Here is a 12,007-nt window from a genome sequence, read left to right as displayed (position 1 = left end):
ATGGTGATCCCCATCGATGGTTATTTGCTTTAATGGCTGCCTTCAGCTTGATGATCCTCGAGATCATAGGCCTATTCCGGCCATATTGTTTAGCCATACAGTATCACTCACATGCACACTGCTCTCATGTTTTTCTATAATATCTTACTTCAATTCTAATGAAAGAATTGCCTTCTTCCTGTACTGAAACTTAGCTTTTTAGGCACTATGATTATAGGTAAAATCAAAGAGGAAATGTGAGAAAAGGAAGAAAATAAGCACTGTTAATAACAGACCAAACAGAGGACAATCACACGATACACACAAGAAAAGAGAACTGAGCACTCGACGCTCAATGGCGTAATGTTTATTTCGTGTGTCGATATAAAATTCGGGTGTAGAGTCAAAAATTTGCTCGAATTTTACTTCGGATGTTAGAAAATTCGGATGTAGATACGTTCGGATGTAGAGGTTCCACTGTACATATATATATATATATATATATATATATATATATATATATATATATATATATATATATATATATATATATATATATATATATATATATATATATATATATATATATATATATATATATATATAACTTGGGGACAAATTGCCCAACGACGAATTGACTTGGGGACAAATTGAGCAACGATGAATTGAGCGGGACGAATTGGGTAACGACAAATTCACCAGGGACGAATTGCCGTAGCATCAAATATTTATATATATATATATATATATATATATATATATATATATATATATATATATATATATATATATATATATATATATATATATATATATATATATTGTCACGTTCCTCATATTCTCATTTCCAGATTTAAAACCTTCTTCCGAGGAATGCGAACTGTACCCTCAATGGCCCCAATGTTCTTACCACTTCAGTTCTTAATTTACTCGTCAACAGCTACTGTAGATAAATAATGCAACACCAACGGGAAAGGACACTCAAGAATGAATGGCAATACATTTATAAACAGCTAAAGTATAAACTAAAATAACACTTTACACTTTGGTTGGGTAAACCAGACTGCTCTAGATTTAAACAAATGGGAAAAAGTAAACTTATATGCTTAATCAAGGATTATGTACAATATATATAATTCATTGCCGATTTAGCGAAAACTAGATGGCGCTGGAGCGTTTGCTTAGCGATGGCTAGATGGCGCTGGAGCGTTTGCTTAGCGATGGCTAGATGGCGCTGGAGCGTTAGCTTAGCGATGGCTAGATGGCGCTGGAGCGTTAGCTTAGCGATGGCTAGATGGCGCTGGTGCAACAGAGAAGTAGTCAAAATAATATTTTCGTAATATTCCCCCTTGGTTAGAGACTGCTTATCTGTTGGAAAATACAATGTATGAAGTTTTATTCTGGACTCAAAGTACTTTCTCTTTCATCCGAGACATGGCATCTGCAATAGTATTAGCTGTTCCAGGTATCCTCACTACTTTAACATTTGATGACGAAAGGATATATGACCATCTAAGTAATTTAAGATTGGACAGCCTAGCTTTCTCCAAAAAACAAAGTGGTAAGTGGTCAGAAAATATAAGTTTCTTTCTGTCCCTCAATGTATGGTTTAAAGTGAAGTATGGCAGAAACTATGCTATATAACTCCTTCTCTAGGGTAGGCCAGTTCAACTGTGATCCAGTGAAGCGTCCCGAGTGGTAAGCCACAGGAAAAAGTTGATGCAAGTGAGGCAGGGTGTTGTTAATCTTGCCAATATTCTGCAGTAACACGCTACCATGTCCATAATAACTGGCATCTACTTGAAGATAAAAAGGTTTATCAAACTCTGGTGCCCTAAGAATAGGATAAGATGACATTAATAATTTCAGTTGGTGAAAAATTTCTTTATGCTGATTAGTCCATTCAAATTTTTTCTTGCTCGAGGTAAGTTCAAACAATGGCCCCGTAATACTAGAATAATTTGGACAAAACTTCTTATAGTATCCAGTCATACCCAAAAATGTACGTAAAGACTTTTTGTCATGGGGTGTTGGATACACCATTATAGATCTTATATTAACCTCTTTAGGCAATACCTTACCACTACCTACTTCGTGACCTAAGTAAGTTACGGTAGCCTTACAGAAGTTACTCTTAGAAAGATTTATGGTAAGATTAGCTGCTCTTAATCTCCTAAAAACTTCTTCCAGGAGTTGGAGATGTTTTTCCCAAGAGGAGGTTGCTATCACAATGTCGTCTAAATATGCATATACTCCTTCAAGTCCTTGAGTCACTGTCTGGATCATCTTCTGGAAAGTAGATGGGGCGTTACACATTCCAAATGGCATGACATTATATGAAAAAAGTCCAAAAGGCACTATAAAACTTGAAATATCTTTAGCTCTCTCTGTTAGTTGAATTTGATAATATCCTTTCATAAGGTCAATCTGAGTTAAGTATCTAGCATCACTAATGGCATCTATGATATCAATTATTCTAGGTAATGGATAAGAGTCTTTAAGGGTAACTGCGTTTACTTTCCTATAATCTGTGCACATCCGATATTTGCCATTGGGCTTCTTCACCAACAAGCAAGGAGAGGCCCACGGAGAGGAACTTGGCAAAACCAGATTGTTTGCCAGTAGATAATCCACTTCCTCTTTCAGAATAGCCAGTCTGTCTTTAGAAACTCTGTAGTAGGACTGTCTTATAGGTTGCACATCAGTCTGGATAGCAACATCATGTTTCACTATTGTACATTTCCCAGGAGTATCCGAACACAGATCGTTATATTGCTGGATAAGTTCTACCATTTGTTTCTTTTTGTCATCTGCCTCAAGATCCAGGTAGGAAGGGAGGGACTGTAGGATTTGCGAGTTCTCAGAATCCTTCCATGACATCACAATTTCATCCGATAAAGATTTTTCTGCAACAGAATTGTTATCAGATTCCATTAGGGGTAGAGATTGTACAACAGCAAGGTTACATACTTCCTTTGATGGCGATCTTACATAAGGTTTCAAAAGATTTAAATGGACTACCCGAGAAGATTATCTTTTATCTGGAGTCTTAATCAGGTAGTTAACTTTAGAAATTCGTTTAGCAATTACATAAGGTCCCATGAATTTCTCACGTAATGATTTACCAGGAATGGGATGATACACCAATACCTCATCACCAACATTAAAACTTCTTACCTTTGCTTTCTTATCATACAGATGTTTCATACCTTCCTGTGCCATTTGCAGATTACTTTGAGCAAATTGCAGAAGCTTACTCAATCTCAGATTCAGTGAAGCAAGATATTTCGATGCATCAAACCCTTCTCCCTTTCTATCACCCTGAAGAATTCTCTCCTTTATAGAAGTGAGTATGGTGCGTGGTCTTCGTCCAAACATAAGTTCGAAAGCACTGATGTTAGTAGATTCATTGCGAACACTACGCAATACATACATTAATAGGTCTAGATCTTCATCCCAGTCCTTTCCCGTCTCGAAGATATACTTCCTTAGTAAAGCTTTCATTGTCTGATGAAATCTTTCTAGGGCTCCATTGGTCTGAGGATGGTAAGCTGAGGCCAGAACATGATTAATTCTAAACAGTTTCAATGTATCTCTAAAAACCTTACTGGTAAAATTTGTTCCACGATCACATTGTATCTCTTTTGGAAAACCAAAGATAGTAAAAACATTTAGCAATTGTTTAACAATTGTTTTTGATGCTATATTACGTATTGGAATGGCAATAGGGAACCTAGTAGTGGGACATAGTATAGACAGTATATACTCATTTCCTTTACTAGTTCTATTTAAGGGACCTACACAATCTATAATAACTTTATCAAAAGGAACTTTTGGTACAGTAACAGGTATTAATGGTGCTGGAGGAACAGACTGATTGGGTTTACCTACCAGTTGACATGTCGAGCAAGCGTTTACAAAGTTTCTTACATCCTTTTTCATACCTAACCAATAAAAATCTTCTGCCAGTCGCTGATAAGTTTTGGTGATTCCTAAGTGACTATCCACCGAGTGTGCAATCTCTAGAAGGGCTTTGCGGTGCAACTCCGGAACCACCAGTTGCTGTTTGTCCCCCCAATCGTCTTCATACCGCAGTTTAGGAGAACGAAAATGTAGAAGGATTCCCCTTTCCTTATAAAAGTAAGGAGACTTCTGATCCTTCTCTGGTTGATCGATCACCTTCCCAAATAATGACTGTAAAGATTCATCTTTAAGTTGGTCATTAGCAAATTTATTAGGATTAATATCTAGTAGTTTAATAGCATTTTCAACCTGTTCAGAAGCACAATTTGAAAGATTAAGGTCAGGATTATTAGTAGTTGTTCTTTTAGACCTGGTTACCACCTGACATTGTTTTTCATTAACCTCGGGAGAGGTGATTAGTAAATTGCTAAAAACTGTCCCGTGGGCCAAGTCATTGCCAATCAACACATCAATATCCCTGCATGGAAATTCCTTTTCATTTAAGGCTACTTCTACTGATCCGTCATAGTACGGGCATTTCATTTGTATAGTTACCAATGGAAACACCGTTTCATGTGACAAATCCGAGACTGCTACATACCGGCCTGTAGCCTTTGCTAATCGTTGAAGTTTTGGGCTTATGAAAGTTTGCGATGAAGCAGTATCACGCAACATAGTAACCGTTTCATCCCCAACAGTTCCTTTGCATTTGAATATATCAAAAACAGTCTCACTTTCTACACAAAACATAACTTTCTTACCTCCAGGTGAAGTTACGTTAGAGGTCGGATGTCCTGTATTCGGAGAAGTGTGCTTGCTTGGAAAATTCTCCAAAGCTTTAGCTTTTAGCCGAGATTGAGCTACTTTGCACTGAGGCTTATCGCAGTCTTGGATCAAATGGCCAGTAGTCCTGCAAAAAGTACAGTAAATATCTACATTATCATTTTTAGACTGACCCGAGACTGTATTTACCCGTTTAGTCTTGTGAATAAGAAAATACTCATCTGCCAATATTGCTGCTTTCTTAGGATCCTTTTCTTGTCTTTCTTTAATGTACATTGATATGTTAGCTGGAATTTTCCGAAGGAACTCCTCCAAAACAATTAGTTCTTTAAGCTTTTCAAAGGAAGTAACATTTTCTTTATCAACCCATTTCTCAAACAGCTTAACTTTTAAAGTAAAAAATTCCAAGAAAGTTTGCCCAATACCTTTATTTGAATTTCTGAAATTTTGCCTATAACCCTCAGGAGTAATACTGTAGGCATCTAACACGGCTTTCTTTAAGATTTCGTAATTTCTTTCTGTAATCATTTGAGCACAAATTGAAGCTGCCTTACCTTTAAAGGAAGTCCTAATTAGTAACACCCATTCAGTCTTAGGCCATTTTAATGAAGCGGCAGTATTTTCAAAAATTGAAAAGAAGTTCTCTGGGTCTTGTTCATTAAAGATGGGAATCAATTTCCTGGCTTTAAACACGTCAAATTGCTCTGGAAAATCTTTCTCTGCTTTCCTCTCACTTAGCCTTATTTCTACCAATTGTCGTTCTAGTTCCAGTTTTTTCTTATTATCAATTTCTTTTTCAATTTCTAAATTGTTTAGACGAATCTGTTCGGCTTGTCTTAAACTTTCTAACTGAACCTTTTCGACTTCAATCTTCATTCTCTCTCTCTCTTTCATGAACTCTAGTGAAGCTCTTTCTTTAGCTATTTCAGCTTCAGCTTTTGCTCTCTCTAACTCTATCATTAACTTCAAGGTCTCAGCTGTGGGTTGAGGAGCTTTCTCCAATGCTAAAGGCCATACCATTTTTGCTTCTTCCTCTGATATATAACCCTTATCGACTAACTTTGTCAATACCAGTCCCAGAATCTCTTTCTTAACTGCACCTGCAGGAACAACAACATCGTGGTCTTCCGCAAGTTTCAGTAACTCTGCCTTTTTAGCATACCTCAATGCTCCTAAATGTTCTTTAGGGTCTGCTGAAAAATCTAATGCGTTAAATGACATATTTGTAACTATGATATACACCTATCTTCAGCACATTTATGTTACAGTTTTGATATCCACAAAACAAAGCAAAATATTCAATAGCAATTAAACATTGAAAAATACGTTAACATGTAACTATAAAGTGACCAATAGAAAAGATTTGTGATATAGAGTTGGAAGGTTGATAAGGGTTAGCTACTCCCTAGTGAAGAACTTCCATCAAATATCACTACAAAAATGAAGGCTTATTTGCCTTTGTGGCTTTCAAAAGCCAATGGAAGTGACCCAGATCAATACTAGGATGGCCCAAAAGAAGCCGTGATACCTCATAAAAAAAATGCTTAAATGGGTACGTATCTCTAGTATGCTAGTGAACACTTAAGATATTTAGCATAGCTTAAATACCTGATTATTTGATGAGCCTGGCTTACCCAAATGCTGTATGTGGTCCTCCCGCTGGTGCCACAATCATTCACCCACAATAACAGTAGATACATAAATTACAATGTCACTCAAGGTGGTCTAATACTGTTTAAGGATTTTCACAGCACAGCTTAAATTTCAATAACAAATTGGGCAATTGGGGCACTTAAACTATATAATATCAATATTCACAATGAATCAAAATTAACACGATCCCGGACAGGCCCCCACTGTCACGTTCCTCATATTCTCATTTCCAGATTTAAAACCTTCTTCCGAGGAATGCGAACTGTACCCTCAATGGCCCCAATGTTCTTACCAGTTCAGTTCTTAATTTACTCGTCAACAGCTACTGTAGATAAATAATGCAACACCAACGGGAAAGGACACTCAAGAATGAATGGCAATACATTTATAAACAGCTTAAGTATAAACTAAAATAACACTTTACACTTTGGTTGGGTAAACCAGACTGCTCTAGATTTAAACAAATGGGAAAAAGTCAACTTATATGCTTAATCAAGGATTATGTACAATATATACAATTCATTGCCGATTTAGCGAAAACTAGATGGCGCTGGAGCGTTTGCTTAGCGATGGCTAGATGGCGCTGGATCGTTTGCTTAGCGATGGCTAGATGGCGCTGGAGCGTTAGCTTAGCGATGGCTAGATGGCGCTGGAGCGTTAGCTTAGCGATGGCTAGATGGCGCTGGTGCAACAGAGAAGTAGTCAAAATAATATTTTCGTAATAATATATATATGTATATTAATATATATATATATATATATATATATATATATATATATATATATATATATATATATATATATATATATATATATATATATATATATATATATATAATTTTTTAATTGAAGGCATAAGATTTTGAAGAAAAAAAATTATTGATTTGAAATAAAAGACATTACATCATAATTGATAAAATTCACCAAATATAATTAAACAAAATAAAAATGTTAAGAAGTATAAAACAGTAGAAAAAAATCTAAAAAAAAATGTTTAAAATGAGTGTAGGTTATATGCAACAGCTCGAAGAAATGAGATTTTACGATCTTCATCATACTGCGCTACAGTTCTCTCCAGTTTATCATTGATATCTTTATATTTTGTTTTATAATGAATCTCATCTCCTTTTTCGAATTGTAGAATTTTTGTATGCGCTAAAATTTCCTCCTTCTTTAAGAATTCAATGCATTTCCAGTATTAGGATGACATTGTGAAATACTTTGGAAAAAGGCATTGTTGAAAGCTTCCATGCTATTGTTGGTTCGTGGCATGCAGTGCTCTACTCTAGAATGAACATTCCACATAGGAATCGGGAATAATGGTGTTGATCTCCTCCTATTGTTACCCCTTCCTCTAAAACTCCGATGTATGTCAATTAAAGATAAGATAAAAATTCTTTAGGTATGTCTTCATCCTCCGAAAGCTCTTCAAAACCTGTAACAACATCATGACACGGGAGGAGAGCCAAAGCTGAAAAACATCGTAACTTTAAACTGAAGCCGCTGTCATTGTGATACCGATTTTTGTAACCAAGGTTCACAAGCTTTCTATAGTTTGCCTGGCAGAAATGGAAAAAGCATCCAGTTTTGTTGGTTTGTGGAAAAACACTATTTAGTCCATTTATCGAAGCTTTTTTGAAGTCACTCATAGCCGTGTGGGGTTTTTGTTGTACAAAATTCTTAATTATATTAAACAGCTTTTCATATGTAACTTCACTTTTTTGGGAAGGAATGCAAAAGCACGTGGAAAACTAGATTTTTCAACTTGGACATGAATTGTAAAAAGTTGAAAATATGTATTAGGGGACACTTTAAACGTTCCATCCATAGCCCAGTTTTTGTAGTTTCTTAAATCTTCAATCCCATCATTCGTGCAAAATAATAAGATTCGATTCTCATCCTCGACGCCAGAATCATACTGGAGGAATTTCTCTCCAGAATTAAGAGTTTGAAATTCGGTTGGAATTTCAAATCCTGTCCTTTCAGAAGGAATTTTTGGGGCATAATATGTTTCCTGTCTCCAATGCCAAACATTCCTACTTAAATGTTGCAAATTTGGTAACTCAACACGTGCACAGTCATCTAAAGATGATAAACACTCTGCAACCAAAGAACGAGTAGGATGACTTGAAGTTGATGTTTCTTTCTTCAGCTTTTGAATGGCTGCCTTGGCTTCTACTTTGCTGTTGTCGGCACTGTGATTGTGTTCATTAACATGTTTCAAAATTTCGTAATCGTGGTTCTTTGATTTTCAATGTAGTCTTGCTGGACATATTTTCTGTTTTTTTAACGCACATTCCCAGTAGATTTTTGTACCTTCTTTGTTTCTTCCGTTTAAATGATACATGTATTGTAGTTCATCATTGAGAATATCCTTTCCATGTTCACTTGTTATGAAAGCAGCCATTATGGATACAGAGACTCCAGAAACTAAACAAATAGTATGTTTTTTTTTTTAAGAAAAGTTAGAATTAAATTTTTTCTTTTGGTAAGCCAATAAATATAAACAAAAGGATAAATGGTAGTTTGGGTAACAATGAACAATTACGAAAGGAGAAATGGTAATTTGGGTAATATTGAACAATTACTATTACGAAAGCAGAAATGATAGTTTTAAGTAAGATTGAACAATTATAGAAGTTGAAATGATATAATTTTATCAATTATCAATTATATTGACGTGGTCTTATTTAAAATCAATAATTTTATTTTCTTTAAAATCTTATGCCTTCAATTCAAAAAATAATAAAATGGGCAATGGCAATCTTCCGCCTGGCAATATTCTGCATGGAAATTTTCCTTACTGGCAATTTTCCGCATGGCAATTTTCCGACTGGAAATTTTCCAACTGGAAACTTTCCGTGCACGATATATATATATATATATATATATATATATATATATATATATATATATATATATATATATATATATATATATATATATATAAATATTTGATGATACGGCAATTCGTCCCTGGTGAATTTGTCGTTACCCCAATTCGTCCCGCTCAATTCATCGTTGCTCAATTTGTCCCCAATTCAATTCGTCGTTGGGCAATTTGTCCCAAAGTTAAAAGACACTAGGTTGTTTAACTGTTTTATTTATTATTTTCCTGTTTTGGACAGCTGGAAACAAAAGGTTTTTACTTAGAAAGAGTTACTTCTAAAGAATACACCCATCCAACAACAAGGCTACCTGCAAGATTTTAATTTCAGAGAAAGGAAAAAACAAAGTTGTTGATGAAGAGAATTATATATACAGTATATACTAAGAATAAGGAGAGTGTAGATAGACTGAAGTTTTAGCCTTAAAATGCCCTGTTTTGTTGCCCTTGCCTTCCCGTTGATGTCGATGGCTACGAGGAACTTGTAGATGATGATGTACGATCGTGTGACACATGCATGTACCAACCGTGTGAGACACGATCGTACAATGGTGATATGCTACAGTCGGTAGTTCCCTATTTTGAGAATAATTACATAGGACCCCTTAGAGGAAGAGGAGAAAGGAGGCGATGTCTTGAACCACCATATCCATTAACTATCGGGAATGTTTGGGATAGATGTATGTCTGGGATTGCTAGAACTACAAATAATTTAGAAGCCTACCACAGCGCACTAAAAGGCACAATTGATATGAGTCTTCCAAATATTTGGAAGGTCATAGATGTTTTGAAATGTGAGGAAAGGTTTGATAGTTCCAAACTGCAGAAATTTATCCTAGGAGATGAGCCAATGCAAAAGAAAAAAAAAATATAGAGACAGGATTGTGCGTATAAAAAATGTCATGGAGAGAAATGATCCCATCCAAAAAAATTACCTTTCTGAAAACAATCACACACAATCTTAAATTTTATAAATTAAATGCTTAACCATTATTTTTAAGAATTTTATTGTAACTTGTCTACTATTTTCATTTTATATTATCTTGTACTATAAATTTGACTGAAAATAAACACTACATTTTTTTTTGGTAGTTATTTTTGTAACTTCCCCCTTTCCTAAAAAAGATAAAATATCAGAGGCAAAGTTTCTAAAAATTACTTTCAAACTAAAATTGTCGTTAGACAATTCTTTTTTTAAGGAACAAAGTTTTAAAAAGTACTTTTGAATTCTCTTTTTTGAGAAAGCAAAAAGGGTCCAGTATGTAAGACAAAAAAAAAGGAGTTTCGAGAATGCGAAAATGAATCATTGAACTCGACGAATTGACTTGGGGACAAATTGAGCAACGATCAATTGAGTAACGACGAATTGAGCAACGACGAATTGCCGTCGACGAATTGACCGGACACCCTATATATATATATATATATATATATATATATATATATATATATATATATATATATATATATATATATATATATATATATATATATATATATATATATATATATATATATATATATATATATATATATATATATATATATATATCTATATATATATATATATATATATATATATATATAGATATATATATATATATATATATATATATATATATATATATATATATATATATATATATATATATATATATATATATATATATATATATATATATAGCATATGACTCCTTTCAAACTCCCAAAACCTTTATGATTTGGAAATACATTTTCCTTGCAAACGAAAATCTTTACCCAAAATCCTTCCCTGAAGCGAAACAAAAAGCAATACAAATCGGAAGATTATCAACCAAAAGGTGATGAAGCATTCGATTAAGGGTCAGTCCTCTTTTCTTCTATGTTCCCCCTCTCCCCCCTCCCTCCCCACAGTATGAACTAGCGAGAAGAATCGCTTGCCTTTGCAATTCCCGCTTACTTCATCCCTTGCAAGGCAGGATGAAAGAAAAGAACCACTTTTGCAATGTTGTCTTAAGTATTGGGTCGGTTGATTTGGGATTGGATCTCGTAGCAGAAAAGAAGAAGAAGAAGAAGAAGAAGAAGAAGAAGAAGAAGAAGAAGAAGAGGATGATCTTTAAACTTGGTCAGTGGGGGATGTAAACATAAGCAATGTAAAATATAGATATTTTGTACACCATAACAGTGGGCTGATTGACTTATAATATCAAAGCTTATTTATTGTTAAAGATCACGGGATCGATTTCAGAAAAGCATAAAAAAATGGAGGTACCTACCGTTAAATATTGGTCACTCAAATAATGTTATATAATATTTACTGAAAATACTTCATAGCAAAAAAGAAAAAAAAGGAAAAATTCATATAAAATCTAATTCAATTTCTTAAGTTATCTATCTGGGAAAAAATCTGAAAAAAAAATAGATAAGATTTTATGAATTCCTGATTTATCTGAATTTTTTTTTCAGCAGATGAAATTAAGAGTAGTTAAATGGGAAGGAATGGTGATGAATTGTAGTGATTATGGATTCATAGTGATATACTTTCAGAAATGATATTTTATTATATGTGATATGTGGTGCTATATTGATCTACTTGTCTATCCATGTATCTATCCAAATTTGGAAAATAATACAAACTCTCTCTCTCTCTCTCTCTCTCTCTCTCTCTCCTCTCTCTCTCTCTCTCTCTCTCTCTCTCTCTCTCTCTCTCTCTCATGATAGATTAAATAAATCATGTAGTTTATCGTATATCTTGCATGTATG

Source organism: Palaemon carinicauda, chromosome 34 (genome assembly GCF_036898095.1).
Source record: "Palaemon carinicauda isolate YSFRI2023 chromosome 34, ASM3689809v2, whole genome shotgun sequence".
NCBI classification, from domain to species: Eukaryota; Metazoa; Arthropoda; class Malacostraca; order Decapoda; family Palaemonidae; genus Palaemon; species Palaemon carinicauda.
Note: the sequence above shows the minus strand (reverse complement) of the source record.